The following is a 19164-nucleotide window of genomic DNA, read 5'->3' on the forward strand; positions in this document are numbered from 1 at the left end:
GAAATTTCAATGGTCCTTTGGGGTCCTGGACCTTGAACCAGCACTGATTGGGAGTGGTTTGGTGGTAGCAGATTCCCAGTACAAAACAAAATATTCAGGAATACCCACAGTCAAAATTGCCACACATGAGAATCATATGATAATCATATGTTCCAATTTACATATGATTATCATGTTTTCTTTTTGTTTTTTTTTTTTTACAAACATGTGTTTATCATATAATACCAAGCCAGAATTAACATATGACAATCATATGTAAATTATCATAGGATCATATGAATGATTATTGTATGTGGCACATCTGGCTGTATAACCAACTAGAGAAATGTACTTATACATAGTTGAAGTCAGTTGTCAAGGAAGTACAATATTTTGACATTGAAAGTTAATGCCTTCTCCAAATTGTGAATGAATGTGTGAATAGCACACCCTTTCCTCATGTTGTTGGAAAGAAGTGTCAAGTTCTCTAGGCTAGTTTTTTGTCCTGCTCTGTTTATAAGGAACAGTATTTAGGTAGAACTCAGATGGAAATAATTTGATCATGACTGACATGAGGGCAGCATGAGTGAGTCCTTGACTTCCCAAAACTTTGAGCCATAGGTAAGAAAATTAATGAATAATGTACTTATTGGGGATGAACTTCAATTCTATGGTTAATGGGGGATTGTCATACACTGAAACATGAATAACCCAAAATCATTCTGTTTGAAATGAAGTATTTAAGAAACAATGTACTGTGAAAGAACTTTAATTCATGGATACCGATTTTCATGGTTTAGGGAAAATACACAAGTTTGTGGATTTTTAAATTTGTGGTTTTGAAGTTTTCAGTACACACATCAATGGGAATCTGCTTTTCATTGGGAACCAACTTTCTTGGTCTGGCTCACCCACAAAAACCACAAAAATTTTATGCAGTATGCTGTATTTGGTCATTTACCACTGTTACTCTGACACACAGCATGTGTTATAGAAAGTCGCACTCCTGTTAGTTGAGGCAATTGCAAAATTACATGGTGTAAATGGATAGCTTACATAGTTGGCTGAGGATTCAAATTTGTTTTAGAAACATTTCATGACAAACAAAATTTTGACTTAAGGAGGACCAGGGTAGGGGACACAACTCTTAAAAATCATTGGGACGTTTGTATTCAGCATTTTATATCAATCTCATGTAAGCATCAAAGTAACTTGGATTGATTTCATTCTGTTTCAAATGAAAGCTTGATAGGCATTGGTGAAATTGAATATGATACAAACATATCACTGATTTCAACAGTTGTGTCCCTTACCCGTGCAGGTCCGGGTGTTAAAAGAATAGGCCTGCAGCAGCGCTAAGCTTGTCGTAAAAGGCGACTAAATAGTGCTCAGAACCCTAGCCGGGATATAGAAATACTTTATTTTTCCATGAAAAGAAATAGAAATGATGTCAAGTATATCATTGGCAACTACATGTAGTCCACTTTTAGTTCCACTTGATTAAAATGACATGATTGGTCAGTATTCAAGGTTAAATTCCTTTGAATCTTCATTTGTTTTGACTGGATATATACATATAATGGTTGAAAGATCTGCAGAAATAATTTTAACTGCATAATTGAAAATATTTTAAAAACAAATTGGAAGTATTGTCTGATCGGTTGGATTTTTACACACATCTTTCTGATTTTTCCAATTTTGCCTGATTCCTATACGTACACTTAATACAGGTTTAAGTGTACTGGGGTACCTTAAAAACAGTTAAAACGAATTACTGGAGGACCGACAGACATGTTTGGTAAAAACACCTTCGGTCCTATAAAAATCTTAATTTTTTTAAATGATCAAATAAATATGATATTTGGTCTGGTAATCTCTAAACCAATTTTGCATACACTGTAGAAATCAAATGACTTTACAGGTATGGGAAGACTGATAAGACCAGTGAGATGTCCACATGCCCCAGCTAGCTTTAATGTATTGATTTGACATCAGTGACCTATTGTTGTTAGCTCATGACCAGCTATGACCAATCTGTCCATATATCAGGATCAACTAGATTAGTGCCAATGACATTTATAGACCTTTCTAAAACTGTTTAAAATGTTTATCTTATGCTTAATGGCTTACCTGAAATTCTTGTATGATGTTGTCATTTCTAGGTTATCTCCCATATGGTTTATTTGGCTTATTTGATGAGATGGAGTTATAGAGTGGACTCTGAGTAGAGTTGTACTTGTTTAGCTCCAGTCATTTAGATGTTTTTCATGATCTTTTATATAAACAATACTTTAGGAGATATTTTATTTACCTGGCAGGAATGTTTGTTACAATACTGTGTTAACTGCAACCACAGGATGATAAGAATCAGAAGACAATCAAGTAATTCTTTATACCCCTGCCACATGAAGTGGTGAGGTACTGTGAAAGTACTTTAATTTGTGGATACCAATTTTCGTGGATCAGGGAAGAAACATAAGTTCGTGAATTCTTGAAATCGTGGTTTGAATGTTTTCAGTGTACACATCAATGGGAATCTTGTTTTCATTGGAAATCAAATTTCATGGTTTGGTCTACCTATGAAAACCACGAAAATTGGTACCCCACAAACAATAGTACTTTCACAGTATTATGTAACACCCTCGGAAGAGTTGTATGTTCATCTGTCTTTCAGTCTGTCCACATACCCGCACTGTTTACAGATGATGTGACACCCTCGGAAGAGTTGTATGTTCATCTGTCTTTCAGTCTGTCCACATACCCAACTGTTTACTGATGATGTGACACCCTCGGAAGAGTTGTAGGTTCATCTACCTTTCAGTCTGTCCACATACCCCCACCGTTTAAAGATGATGTAACACCCTCGGGAGAGTTGCATGTTCATCTGTCTTTCAGTCTGTCCACATACCCCCACTGTTTACAGATGATGTGACACCCTCGGAAGAGTTGCATGTTCATCTGTCTTTCAGTCTGTCCACATACCCGCACTGTTTACAGATGATGTGGCATTCTCTGAAGAGTTGGATGTTCATCTGTCTTACAGTTTGTACACATACCCCCATTGTTTACAGATACTGTTGAGGGCCTCAGAGAAGACTAGTGTATTTACTAACTGTGTTACCCCCTTGAAATGAAGTATTATTATCATTATTATTATTATTATTATTAATATTATTAATCGGGCAAAATGGTAAAAATCAGAAACATGCATGTCAAAACCCCACTGATCTGACAATATAATGTCACTCAAGAATACTTTATTTATTTGTAAAGACCATTATTTGATCTCTGCTTCACTGGGTTTGCTCAGAAAATTATCAATAGAATGTTAGCCAGCACTCCACAGTATTGTAGAACTGCCTAATTTTGGTCTTGTAATCTGATGCTTTGTAACATTTTTCACTTTAAAAAATTGTCAAGTATCTGTAAATCTGTATATCTAGAAATAGCTCAAGCCAAGGCCTTCAGGATGCAGTAAAAATTTTCTGGAAAAAAATTACCCACAGCATATAGGGTTACCATAGAAATCATGCAAAAATATGCGAAAATTTGCAAAAAAGTTCATAAAATCAGGTTGAAAAATATCAAATTTCCCGCAAAATATCTGAAATTTTTATTTCATCCCCTGAAACTGTTCAAACTTTTTCCATCAAAAACCCCTTCCTCATATGGGCATCGCCGGTTAGATTTTGAGCTATTTCACTTTGTAATCCACTTACTAAATTTAGCATGGTGAAAAATTGACTTACTTTCACTTTCACAATGAAGTCAAATTGTCATTGAAAAAAAGCCCCTTCAACATTGAAAATATATAAAACATTGCAAAATACTTTTAAAATGCCCCTTTTTTCAGAAAATGTTTCATTAACAATAGATTCTTCATTTTTAATCACTATAGCAACCACCGGTTTCCATTTATGTCATTTTTCATCCCTAGCCAAAAGTCTGAAACTAAACTAAACTGTAGAGTGCTGGCTTAGAAAAATGATGTATTTGATTGAGTTATCTACCCTTGAAATGTTCATTTTCACTGTTTTTTCATACTATGTTTCACCCACTGCCTGATTCTTATAGAGACTGACACTTAAGGTTACCCTACCAACCCTATCTCTACCACATTTTATTGATATTTTAATACAATGCCTCTTAACTATATCAATTTATAGTAAATCTCTGTTCAAGTCAAACTATCCTTTTACCTACCTACCCTATTTTTCATCCAATGTAACTTTAAACAGATGTATTTTTTCTTGGCCTAAGTTGGGAAGTCTACCTTCTTGTGTTGCACATTAAATTTTTGGCTCAGCATGTTGGTCTTTGACAAACCAGGGTTTGCTGCCTTGACCAAATGCTCCTCTTCTGAATGGCATGAAATATCTGCATGCCTTTTGACCTTAAAGTTAAATTACAATCCGTTGATCAATCATTCAAGGAATCATTTGATCACAGGTTTCAGGGTACAAATTCAGGTTAAAATTGCTTTTGGAATTTTTTTTTTAAATGGAACTATTTTGAATCAGTTTATCCCAAAATATATCATGGTATATTGATTGACATTTCAATTGTCTTAAGTAGAATGATCAACTATTTAAATTTCCAACTCTGTGGTCATTCGTTGTGAGGTCATTTACTCCAATACTGGAATTTTAATGTGGTCTATTCTATGCTAAATCAATAGCTTATAAAAGTTTGACCTCTGGAATAGTCTTGAAGGTCAAATCTCTGCATTACATAGATGGTTCATTGTGTCATTTTTGAGATATAAGCATTTGAAATTATGGTGGGGAAAGGATTCCCCTAGATTTTTCATTGGTTTGTCTTTGTAAGTTTTATCTGTTAAAAACATCAAAGAAAGAACAAGGATTTCAATTAATTAATTCCCAAATAACTTTTTAAGGTGTGTTTGATGAAAAGAAAAGTGTGGGTTGCTGGGAAAAGGAAATTAATACTATGAAGTGGATAAAACCAGAGGAGTCCGAAAATATGACAAACATGGCCAAATATGACCAACAAATATCCTTAAAAAGTGATTCATTTTAGAGAGAATATATATAAAAAAAAAAAAAAAAACAAGGAACAAAAAACAACTATCTGATTGATCTTGGAAAGGGGTTACAGGTTATTATGTGCTCATTTTTGCCAAAATTTACACAAAATCAAAAAGGATGTTCCAACCCCAGAATATCCATGGATCTGCCACTGGTTCAGAACATAAAAAAAAACAAATAATACACAATTCACATACAACTCAAAGAACTTCAAGGCAAACACAGAACTCAGCATCACAAACCCAACAATAATCGAGATTCATGAAGAATATAAGATTAAAACTTAGGAAGGTTGTTGTCAGCTTGTCATAATTCTGATCTGTGGACATTCAACCTAACACATCAGAAATACCACTGATTAATTTAGAATACATATAAGGTTGAAAGAGTTATCACTTCAGTACTTAAGTTTTTTTTTTTCTTTTTTTCAATCTTAGGTCAGTGTTTGTAAGTCATTTTGTTATTTTGACTTTAATATCTCAGAACTTAAAAAAAAACCAAAACAACCAACATGTTTAAATGTAATATAGATGGAACTCTCAAAACCTTGATAAGTTCAGCAACATGTCCCTGCATGTTTAAATAAATATTATCCACATAAACTACATTTTAAATGTCATACAGCAGGGTATAAGTGCATTAAACCCTTTTTGTAAAAACAAAATTGTTGATTTTGTGCATTTTTTGCAGAAATTTACTATAGAAACCTTGGAACTTTCCTTTCCCCCTTTTTTGAATGAAAATGAAAGATAAACTGGCTGTTTATAAATCAAGATAACTTTTCTTCCAGCTCTTCGTGGATGCCCCCTATTTATTTGGCAGAAAATAAATTTTCTACGTGTCTTAAGTAGAGATACATGGGTGAATGTTTTATTGAATCAGTTTATGCATTTTTTAAAAATCCTTAGTATAAAATTCTAAGGGAAAATCAATGAAAGACTGAGATCTATAGAGGAACCAACAATCTAAAGCAATCTCCACTTTACTTTTCAAATATAATTCTACATAACAAGTATGTTACCTGCAGACATCTAATGTATTCCCTTTAAAAACTGAATACCTGTCTAACATGAACCCTGCATAAACCAATTACCTGTCTAACATAAACCCTGTATAAACAGAACTTCATAAAAGTTATCCTCATATTATGTTCTTCAGATTTGAGTATACCTAACGTTAAAATGTTATTCACAGTGGCAGACGTTTGAATTCACTTTCATTAGAGAAATGTCCTGGACATTATTGCATGCCAAATTAATTTGGTCCACCAGAAGGAAGTGAAGGGTCTTCAAAAAATAGTAAAACATTGTTGGTCCAGGACCCGAGTAAATGAAATTTCAATGGTCCTTTGGGGTCCTGGACCTTGAACCAGCACTGATTGGGAGTGGTTTGGTGGTAGCAGATTCCCAGTACAAAACAAAATATTCAGGAATACCCACAGTCAAAATTGCCACACATGAGAATCATATGATAATCATATGTTCCAATTTACATATGATTATCATGTTTTCTTTTTGTTTTTTTTTTTTACAAACATGTGTTTATCATATAATACCAAGCCAGAATTAACATATGACAATCATATGTAAATTATCATAGGATCATATGAATGATTATTGTATGTGGCACATCTGGCTGTATAACCAACTAGAGAAATGTACTTATACATAGTTGAAGTCAGTTGTCAAGGAAGTACAATATTTTGACATTGAAAGTTAATGCCTTCTCCAAATTGTGAATGAATGTGTGAATAGCACACCCTTTCCTCATGTTGTTGGAAAGAAGTGTCAAGTTCTCTAGGCTAGTTTTTTGTCCTGCTCTGTTTATAAGGAACAGTATTTAGGTAGAACTCAGATGGAAATAATTTGATCATGACTGACATGAGGGCAGCATGAGTGAGTCCTTGACTTCCCAAAACTTTGAGCCATAGGTAAGAAAATTAATGAATAATGTACTTATTGGGGATGAACTTCAATTCTATGGTTAATGGGGGATTGTCATACACTGAAACATGAATAACCCAAAATCATTCTGTTTGAAATGAAGTATTTAAGAAACAATGTACTGTGAAAGAACTTTAATTCATGGATACCGATTTTCATGGTTTAGGGAAAATACACAAGTTTGTGGATTTTTAAATTTGTGGTTTTGAAGTTTTCAGTACACACATCAATGGGAATCTGCTTTTCATTGGGAACCAACTTTCTTGGTCTGGCTCACCCACAAAAACCACAAAAATTTTATGCAGTATGCTGTATTTGGTCATTTACCACTGTTACTCTGACGCACAGCATGTGTTATAGAAAGTCGCACTCCTGTTAGTTGAGGCAATTGCAAAATTACATGGTGTAAATGGATAGCTTACATAGTTGGCTGAGGATTCAAATTTGTTTTAGAAACATTTCATGACAAACAAAATTTTGACTTAAGGAGGACCAGGGTAGGGGACACAACTCTTAAAAATCATTGGGACGTTTGTATTCAGCATTTTATATCAATCTCATGTAAGCATCAAAGTAACTTGGATTGATTTCATTCTGTTTCAAATGAAAGCTTGATAGGCATTGGTGAAATTGAATATGATACAAACATATCACTGATTTCAACAGTTGTGTCCCTTACCCGTGCAGGTCCGGGTGTTAAAAGAATAGGCCTGCAGCAGCGCTAAGCTTGTCGTAAAAGGCAACTAAATAGTGCTCAGAACCCTAGCCGGGATATAGAAATACTTTATTTTTCCATGAAAAGAAATAGAAATGATGTCAAGTATATCATTGGCAACTACATGTAGTCCACTTTTAGTTCCACTTGATTAAAATGACATGATTGGTCAGTATTCAAGGTTAAATTCCTTTGAATCTTCATTTGTTTTGACTGGATATATACATATAATGGTTGAAAGATCTGCAGAAATAATTTTAACTGCATAATTGAAAATATTTTAAAAACAAATTGGAAGTATTGTCTGATCGGTTGGATTTTTACACACATCTTTCTGATTTTTCCAATTTTGCCTGATTCCTATACGTACACTTAATACAGGTTTAAGTGTACTGGGGTACCTTAAAAACAGTTAAAACGAATTACTGGAGGACCGACAGACATGTTTGGTAAAAACACCTTCGGTCCTATAAAAATCTTAATTTTTTTAAATGATCAAATAAATATGATATTTGGTCTGGTAATCTCTAAACCAATTTTGCATACACTGTAGAAATCAAATGACTTTACAGGTATGGGAAGACTGATAAGACCAGTGAGATGTCCACATGCCCCAGCTAGCTTTAATGTATTGATTTGACATCAGTGACCTATTGTTGTTAGCTCATGACCAGCTATGACCAATCTGTCCATATATCAGGATCAACTAGATTAGTGCCAATGACATTTATAGACCTTTCTAAAACTGTTTAAAATGTTTATCTTATGCTTAATGGCTTACCTGAAATTCTTGTATGATGTTGTCATTTCTAGGTTATCTCCCATATGGTTTATTTGGCTTATTTGATGAGATGGAGTTATAGAGTGGACTCTGAGTAGAGTTGTACTTGTTTAGCTCCAGTCATTTAGATGTTTTTCATGATCTTTTATATAAACAATACTTTAGGAGATATTTTATTTACCTGGCAGGAATGTTTGTTACAATACTGTGTTAACTGCAACCACAGGATGATAAGAATCAGAAGACAATCAAGTAATTCTTTATACCCCTGCCACATGAAGTGGTGAGGTACTGTGAAAGTACTTTAATTTGTGGATACCAATTTTCGTGGATCAGGGAAGAAACATAAGTTCGTGAATTCTTGAAATCGTGGTTTGAATGTTTTCAGTGTACACATCAATGGGAATCTTGTTTTCATTGGAAATCAAATTTCATGGTTTGGTCTACCTATGAAAACCACGAAAATTGGTACCCCACAAACAATAGTACTTTCACAGTATTATGTAACACCCTCGGAAGAGTTGTATGTTCATCTGTCTTTCAGTCTGTCCACATACCCGCACTGTTTACAGATGATGTGACACCCTCGGAAGAGTTGTATGTTCATCTGTCTTTCAGTCTGTCCACATACCCAACTGTTTACTGATGATGTGACACCCTCGGAAGAGTTGTAGGTTCATCTACCTTTCAGTCTGTCCACATACCCCCACCGTTTAAAGATGATGTAACACCCTCGGGAGAGTTGCATGTTCATCTGTCTTTCAGTCTGTCCACATACCCCCACTGTTTACAGATGATGTGACACCCTCGGAAGAGTTGCATGTTCATCTGTCTTTCAGTCTGTCCACATACCCGCACTGTTTACAGATGATGTGGCATTCTCTGAAGAGTTGGATGTTCATCTGTCTTACAGTTTGTACACATACCCCCATTGTTTACAGATACTGTTGAGGGCCTCAGAGAAGACTAGTGTATTTACTAACTGTGTTACCCCCTTGAAATGAAGTATTATTATCATTATTATTATTATTATTATTAATATTATTAATCGGGCAAAATGGTAAAAATCAGAAACATGCATGTCAAAACCCCACTGATCTGACAATATAATGTCACTCAAGAATACTTTATTTATTTGTAAAGACCATTATTTGATCTCTGCTTCACTGGGTTTGCTCAGAAAATTATCAATAGAATGTTAGCCAGCACTCCACAGTATTGTAGAACTGCCTAATTTTGGTCTTGTAATCTGATGCTTTGTAACATTTTTCACTTTAAAAAATTGTCAAGTATCTGTAAATCTGTATATCTAGAAATAGCTCAAGCCAAGGCCTTCAGGATGCAGTAAAAATTTTCTGGAAAAAAATTACCCACAGCATATAGGGTTACCATAGAAATCATGCAAAAATATGCGAAAATTTGCAAAAAAGTTCATAAAATCAGGTTGAAAAATATCAAATTTCCCGCAAAATATCTGAAATTTTTATTTCATCCCCTGAAACTGTTCAAACTTTTTCCATCAAAAACCCCTTCCTCATATGGGCATCGCCGGTTAGATTTTGAGCTATTTCACTTTGTAATCCACTTACTAAATTTAGCATGGTGAAAAATTGACTTACTTTCACTTTCACAATGAAGTCAAATTGTCATTGAAAAAAAGCCCCTTCAACATTGAAAATATATAAAACATTGCAAAATACTTTTAAAATGCCCCTTTTTTCAGAAAATGTTTCATTAACAATAGATTCTTCATTTTTAATCACTATAGCAACCACCGGTTTCCATTTATGTCATTTTTCATCCCTAGCCAAAAGTCTGAAACTAAACTAAACTGTAGAGTGCTGGCTTAGAAAAATGATGTATTTGATTGAGTTATCTACCCTTGAAATGTTCATTTTCACTGTTTTTTCATACTATGTTTCACCCACTGCCTGATTCTTATAGAGACTGACACTTAAGGTTACCCTACCAACCCTATCTCTACCACATTTTATTGATATTTTAATACAATGCCTCTTAACTATATCAATTTATAGTAAATCTCTGTTCAAGTCAAACTATCCTTTTACCTACCTACCCTATTTTTCATCCAATGTAACTTTAAACAGATGTATTTTTTCTTGGCCTAAGTTGGGAAGTCTACCTTCTTGTGTTGCACATTAAATTTTTGGCTCAGCATGTTGGTCTTTGACAAACCAGGGTTTGCTGCCTTGACCAAATGCTCCTCTTCTGAATGGCATGAAATATCTGCATGCCTTTTGACCTTAAAGTTAAATTACAATCCGTTGATCAATCATTCAAGGAATCATTTGATCACAGGTTTCAGGGTACAAATTCAGGTTAAAATTGCTTTTGGAATTTTTTTTTTAAATGGAACTATTTTGAATCAGTTTATCCCAAAATATATCATGGTATATTGATTGACATTTCAATTGTCTTAAGTAGAATGATCAACTATTTAAATTTCCAACTCTGTGGTCATTCGTTGTGAGGTCATTTACTCCAATACTGGAATTTTAATGTGGTCTATTCTATGCTAAATCAATAGCTTATAAAAGTTTGACCTCTGGAATAGTCTTGAAGGTCAAATCTCTGCATTACATAGATGGTTCATTGTGTCATTTTTGAGATATAAGCATTTGAAATTATGGTGGGGAAAGGATTCCCCTAGATTTTTCATTGGTTTGTCTTTGTAAGTTTTATCTGTTAAAAACATCAAAGAAAGAACAAGGATTTCAATTAATTAATTCCCAAATAACTTTTTAAGGTGTGTTTGATGAAAAGAAAAGTGTGGGTTGCTGGGAAAAGGAAATTAATACTATGAAGTGGATAAAACCAGAGGAGTCCGAAAATATGACAAACATGGCCAAATATGACCAACAAATATCCTTAAAAAGTGATTCATTTTAGAGAGAATATATATAAAAAAAAAAAAAAAAACAAGGAACAAAAAACAACTATCTGATTGATCTTGGAAAGGGGTTACAGGTTATTATGTGCTCATTTTTGCCAAAATTTACACAAAATCAAAAAGGATGTTCCAACCCCAGAATATCCATGGATCTGCCACTGGTTCAGAACATAAAAAAAAACAAATAATACACAATTCACATACAACTCAAAGAACTTCAAGGCAAACACAGAACTCAGCATCACAAACCCAACAATAATCGAGATTCATGAAGAATATAAGATTAAAACTTAGGAAGGTTGTTGTCAGCTTGTCATAATTCTGATCTGTGGACATTCAACCTAACACATCAGAAATACCACTGATTAATTTAGAATACATATAAGGTTGAAAGAGTTATCACTTCAGTACTTAAGTTTTTTTTTTTCTTTTTTTCAATCTTAGGTCAGTGTTTGTAAGTCATTTTGTTATTTTGACTTTAATATCTCAGAACTTAAAAAAAAACCAAAACAACCAACATGTTTAAATGTAATATAGATGGAACTCTCAAAACCTTGATAAGTTCAGCAACATGTCCCTGCATGTTTAAATAAATATTATCCACATAAACTACATTTTAAATGTCATACAGCAGGGTATAAGTGCATTAAACCCTTTTTGTAAAAACAAAATTGTTGATTTTGTACATTTTTTGCAGAAATTTACTATAGAAACCTTGGAACTTTCCTTTCCCCCTTTTTTGAATGAAAATGAAAGATAAACTGGCTGTTTATAAATCAAGATAACTTTTCTTCCAGCTCTTCGTGGATGCCCCCTATTTATTTGGCAGAAAATAAATTTTCTACGTGTCTTAAGTAGAGATACATGGGTGAATGTTTTATTGAATCAGTTTATGCATTTTTTAAAAATCCTTAGTATAAAATTCTAAGGGAAAATCAATGAAAGACTGAGATCTATAGAGGAACCAACAATCTAAAGCAATCTCCACTTTACTTTTCAAATATAATTCTACATAACAAGTATGTTACCTGCAGACATCTAATGTATTCCCTTTAAAAACTGAATACCTGTCTAACATGAACCCTGCATAAACCAATTACCTGTCTAACATAAACCCTGTATAAACAGAACTTCATAAAAGTTATCCTCATATTATGTTCTTCAGATTTGAGTATACCTAACGTTAAAATGTTATTCACAGTGGCAGACGTTTGAATTCACTTTCATTAGAGAAATGTCCTGGACATTATTGCATGCCAAATTAATTTGGTCCACCAGAAGGAAGTGAAGGGTCTTCAAAAAATAGTAAAACATTGTTGGTCCAGGACCCGAGTAAATGAAATTTCAATGGTCCTTTGGGGTCCTGGACCTTGAACCAGCACTGATTGGGAGTGGTTTGGTGGTAGCAGATTCCCAGTACAAAACAAAATATTCAGGAATACCCACAGTCAAAATTGCCACACATGAGAATCATATGATAATCATATGTTCCAATTTACATATGATTATCATGTTTTCTTTTTGTTTTTTTTTTTTTACAAACATGTGTTTATCATATAATACCAAGCCAGAATTAACATATGACAATCATATGTAAATTATCATAGGATCATATGAATGATTATTGTATGTGGCACATCTGGCTGTATAACCAACTAGAGAAATGTACTTATACATAGTTGAAGTCAGTTGTCAAGGAAGTACAATATTTTGACATTGAAAGTTAATGCCTTCTCCAAATTGTGAATGAATGTGTGAATAGCACACCCTTTCCTCATGTTGTTGGAAAGAAGTGTCAAGTTCTCTAGGCTAGTTTTTTGTCCTGCTCTGTTTATAAGGAACAGTATTTAGGTAGAACTCAGATGGAAATAATTTGATCATGACTGACATGAGGGCAGCATGAGTGAGTCCTTGACTTCCCAAAACTTTGAGCCATAGGTAAGAAAATTAATGAATAATGTACTTATTGGGGATGAACTTCAATTCTATGGTTAATGGGGGATTGTCATACACTGAAACATGAATAACCCAAAATCATTCTGTTTGAAATGAAGTATTTAAGAAACAATGTACTGTGAAAGAACTTTAATTCATGGATACCGATTTTCATGGTTTAGGGAAAATACACAAGTTTGTGGATTTTTAAATTTGTGGTTTTGAAGTTTTCAGTACACACATCAATGGGAATCTGCTTTTCATTGGGAACCAACTTTCTTGGTCTGGCTCACCCACAAAAACCACAAAAATTTTATGCAGTATGCTGTATTTGGTCATTTACCACTGTTACTCTGACGCACAGCATGTGTTATAGAAAGTCGCACTCCTGTTAGTTGAGGCAATTGCAAAATTACATGGTGTAAATGGATAGCTTACATAGTTGGCTGAGGATTCAAATTTGTTTTAGAAACATTTCATGACAAACAAAATTTTGACTTAAGGAGGACCAGGGTAGGGGACACAACTCTTAAAAATCATTGGGACGTTTGTATTCAGCATTTTATATCAATCTCATGTAAGCATCAAAGTAACTTGGATTGATTTCATTCTGTTTCAAATGAAAGCTTGATAGGCATTGGTGAAATTGAATATGATACAAACATATCACTGATTTCAACAGTTGTGTCCCTTACCCGTGCAGGTCCGGGTGTTAAAAGAATAGGCCTGCAGCAGCGCTAAGCTTGTCGTAAAAGGCGACTAAATAGTGCTCAGAACCCTAGCCGGGATATAGAAATACTTTATTTTTCCATGAAAAGAAATAGAAATGATGTCAAGTATATCATTGGCAACTACATGTAGTCCACTTTTAGTTCCACTTGATTAAAATGACATGATTGGTCAGTATTCAAGGTTAAATTCCTTTGAATCTTCATTTGTTTTGACTGGATATATACATATAATGGTTGAAAGATCTGCAGAAATAATTTTAACTGCATAATTGAAAATATTTTAAAAACAAATTGGAAGTTTGTGCAAAATGCAATACAAGTCATATTCTACAAGCTGACTTTTATAGGTCAATCTTCTTTACTCTACCACCTCATCATAATTAATGATAGATTTCAGAGGAATGTATATAAAAAGGTGCAGATTCATAGTGGGGGCTGTCCAAGTATTAACCCCTCTTCCTGAAGAAAAAAATTATTATTATTTGCAGAAAAATCTAGATTTTTAAAAATTTAACCCTAAAAGATTGTCTTGCCATTATTTCCTCAATCTAGGTATGCTATTTAAACCCTTCCAAACCCGGATTCCTGTCTCTGCCACCTGGGAGAGAGATTTTAGCATCATTAGGATTTAGGATTCAATGATATTTCCTTGACCTTTGAGAATGGTTATAATGATCAAAGGGTTATTTCAAAGTTGATTTTATGGATTTCTAGGTTAAATACATGCCTTTTCCTCTGTCATTGGGATGAAAGTTCATTGAACTCTCTGGCCATCAATCTATCTCATTGATCTTCCTTGTATATAGATAATGTTATAGGGTCAATGATCCAGAGGTTATTTCTATGAGAAATATCATCTTGTGATGAAAAACTTATATGCAGTTTGTTTATTAAGTAGCAGTTTTAAAATAATCAGACAGAAGGTGATTCATGCATGTCAAAACCCTACAAACTCATTTTCATTTTTTTATCAGGAACAGTTACTGATCACATAACCAATCTAAGTTTAGCATTTAGTTGTTATGCTCTTGAGATAAAAAATATATAGATTGTACATAAAATTGGTACTTTGCAAGAGTTATCATTCTTGATTTGGTTGGTTTTAGTGGGAGATTAATGGATGGTTTTCCCAATAATAAATTTCTAAATATGGAAAGGATTATTATTATGTAAAACTATAGCATATGTGGAACAAAAAAGCATTATATTGTTTGGTGAATTAATTTTACACCATGAATTCCTCTACCATTGGCAGTGTCTGAATTTTATATGGACTGGTTCTTAATTGTTCTACCCCAAGCGATAGCAATAATGATTAAATGGAGTTTCTGTGATTTATTTGGATTCTAATAGGATAAGTTTCTTTATATTTTTTTAATAGAAGCAGTGTATGTGTTGCCTGAGTTACCAAAAAAAGACAAAAGATAAAAAACCTACAACACAAAAAATTAAAAAGAACACACGTTCAAATTAACAGCATGAAACCCTATACAAACTAACTTTTATCTCAACTGTGAGTATGTTTGTGTCCTTGATTTTTTGCTCCAAATTTAGCCAGGCTGTGCCAATGTATACCATAACACACACCTGTTACTCATCTTCATACTGGAGTTTTATCATGTGCAATGAGCCCATTACTTGATTCTGTGTGCCTGATGTCCTGTACCTTAAGTCAGAGCCAATACATCTGTTAGACATAAGTAGTTCTATAAGAAAGTTCATGGCAAAATGGTGAAGTGTCTTTTTTTTTCTTTTTTTTTTTTTTGTGGATGAGTAACTTTATAACAAATCATTAAATTATATCTGTTGACATTAAGTGTTGAGACTTACATCTTGGATACAATATGGATCTGTTTGAAGTTCACTATAAGGTACCTTACTATATAATGTTGGTTTTGATATATTTTAGGGTTTTTTTAACTCTTCTCTGTCTTCTCTGTGGGAACAAGGTTTAAATTTGAATTCATGAATTTGGTAATTCTGTCACACAAAGTAATTAAAAAATTCCTATTAGTAGTTTGTCAAACCCACCAAAGTCATAAAATTGGTACCACACAAACGGTACATAGGCAGATTTGGAGGAAGTTGGTTCATCAATCATGTCTTACAAAAATGAAAATTAAAATGTTATGAAAGATGAAAACACTCAGCAAGAAATAAAGTTTGATAAATAACCATACAAATTTGTCATTTAGGAAGTGAATATAATGTACTATTTCTTCACATAAGGAAAAGAATTGAGGTCTTCAGTGTTCTAGGATTCCACTTTCCCGTCACCTGTGGCAGGTGAAATTTTGGTATGGGAAAGTTGCTTTTTATGCTCCACTCTCCAATTAGAAAGCAGAAAATATGAATTTTTGAAGGACCTGTAAAGTATGGAGAGCAGACAAATTGAGATAATTAATCTTCATTTGGAGTTTTTCTGTGGAAAAGTAGAATTTTGAAAAATCCTAGAACACTGCCCTTCTGTACACTCAGATCAGTCACTGCTATACATGTACTTCTCAGTATACTGTAAATAAAGTAGACCATTGTAGTACAGTGAGCCCATTCTGATATTAACCTGTCTATTTATATAAAGTCAGTGACAACACCTTTTAATAGAGATTAAAGGATAAATTTGTTCCTTTCAACTGTAAAGTCTGGTTAATACTTTAGATGGCACATTTCATCTGGCCATGTGAAAGAAAGATCATTTTATCTGGCTATGGGAAAAAAAATCTTAGTGTTGTAAGGCCATATACAATGAGACCTGTCTAACCCAAATGATGAATAATCTAATAACTGTCTAAACCGAACAATGAATAATCTAATTACCTGTCTTAACCAAACAATGAATAATCTAATAACCTGTCTATACCAAACAATGAATAATCTAGTAACCTGTCTAAACCCAACAATGAATAATCTAATAAACTGTCTTAACCAAACAATGAATTATTTAATAACCTGTCTATACCAAACAAGGAATAATCCAACCTGTCTAAACCAAAACAATTAAAACTTCAATAATTTTCTAAACCAAACAATAATTCAATAACCTGTCTAAACTAAATCATGAATATTCTAATAACCTGTCTTAACCAAATAATGAATATTCCAACAACCTCTCTAAACCAGACATTTTTTACAGTCTGTTTAAATCAAAGTTTTTTTATTCTTTGTAAACTGAACAAGTTACAGTCACTGTACCCTTATGTAACAGACCATTTGGGACCACAGTCACTGTACTCTTGCGTAACAGACTATTTGAGACCATAGTCACTGTACCCTTGTGTAATAGACCATTTGGGACCACAGTCACTGTACCCTTGTGTAACAGATCATTTGAGACCAATGTCTTATTGAACATTGGTCACCATTCATCATGAAGTATAGACTGTAAGTCAGTGATATTGACTGAGAGGATTATATGTACTTAACCCCACCAGTTGTAATTTTGAGGGTTCAGACCCAAATGATTTGGATAATAGAGATTAAAAGAGAAAAAAACAAACATATTTTTAAAATGTATTTATTGCCCTTTCTTGGTCAATTTTAATGAGGTCTGTTTTAAAATTTTTAGCAAATCATATCCTTTAATCCTGTATGCAGTGTAGCCTCTCTAAACCTGGATAAAACAGGAGTTTTCAAGGTTCAAAATATATTCAAAATGATATTAAGGAGTTTAAAAAGTGTCAGGTTTTCAGATTACTAAATGAATGGTTTAGACCGTATTTTCAGATTATCCAGGATTTGGTATAGACAGGTTTTCAGATTATTCATGGTTTGGTGTAGACAGGTTTTCAGATTATTCATGGTTTGGTGTAGACAGGTTTTCAGATTTGAATGAATAATTACACATTTCATAATATACACCCATAAAACAACTTAATTACAAAAAATAAAAATATGTAGCCTTTTTTAGGGTGTATCACATATTACAGAATTTGCATGATTCTTACACAGACATCTACTTAGTTGTATTAGTAGTTCTTGGTTCTGTGTAGCCAATATAAGTTGCACTCGCTTTTTATTCTTTATAGTTTTGCAAGGTAAAGCTGCATTGGAGATAGCACTTTAGCATCTAAGGTTATTAACTCTATTCTGGAACAATGGAATTACACTACTCTTTATAAATTTCTATGATATTCTCTGCCCTAATGGAATCTCAAGGATCAATATCTTCTTCATTAATTAGAACAAAGTACAAGTTCTTACCAGAATCCCTTTAACCAAAGGTCACTATCCCCTACTACTATGGCCACAAATGTACTGTCCATGTACAACACTGATTGACACTGATTACTGGATAATAATGCAATCTATAATATCCACAGGTATCAAGGTAGCTGAGGAGAAAAGTAGTTAAAGCTAGACAGAAAAGAGGTTAGTTCTTTTCTTGTGTACTAACTTGTGTTGTCAGATGTTTTATTTTATAGTACATGTATTTTTTTTATTTGAGACAAGTAAGTATGTGTCTTTAATATTTATATGAATATATGTTTTTTGAATATAGATAAAAAAATTCAGAGGTAATTGAAGCTGCAAGTTGATATTAAAAATTGGCAATGTACTTATCATCAGAAATTGATTTTTGTGTGTATGTACTTGTATTATAGTATTATAGAGTAGAAACTGACAAGACAGGAAGTGAAGACGTGATCCTAAATTAAGATCTGATCAGGGAGAGCTTCGATTTCTTGACACAATTTTTAATTTTTTTTTAAAATATACTAACTGTAACATGCAGAAAAAATATAATGGAATCCCTCATGGACATATGTCTTATCATACCCATCTATACAAAGTGGTGAGATATTACATGAAACCCTTATAAAAGTTGTGTGTCTGTCTGTCTGTCCGTCCCTCAAAGGTTTCCAGATGATAATTTTAGAAGATATTGTAGGATCTTTTTTCAAATTTTGCAAGTTATTGATCATCATAAAATACAGATCAGGATAGAATGTCAGTTTGATCATATTATTTTCACAAAAGTTATGGGCATTTTCACTTGTTTTTATACCTCTAAAATGCTTCATAACATGGTATTAAATTCTTTTTAATTGAGTAGTACAGTCATTGAAAAAAAGTGGAAAGATAAAATATAAATCATTGGCTTTATTATGAATGCTAATTTGA

At 33.2% G+C, this 19164-nt stretch overlaps 1 protein-coding gene across 3 annotated transcripts in view; it reads left to right on the forward strand.

Moving 5' to 3' along the window:
- LOC148599664 (retinoic acid receptor alpha-like) overlaps positions 1 to 19164 on the forward strand; it is a 153676-nt gene that overhangs the window by 95889 nt on the left and 38623 nt on the right. For all 3 annotated transcript variants that reach the window (XM_088557180.1, XM_088557181.1, XM_088557183.1), the window contains one exon: positions 18363 to 18411. The gene's annotated coding sequence lies outside the window, so the exon portion shown is untranslated. The remainder of the gene's footprint in view (positions 1 to 18362; positions 18412 to 19164) is intronic.

Source organism: Perna viridis, chromosome 13, assembly GCF_037379345.1.
Source record: "Perna viridis isolate PV_CMFRI_1.1 ecotype Kerala chromosome 13, ASM3737934v1, whole genome shotgun sequence".
In the NCBI taxonomy this organism is placed as follows: domain Eukaryota; kingdom Metazoa; phylum Mollusca; class Bivalvia; order Mytilida; family Mytilidae; genus Perna; species Perna viridis.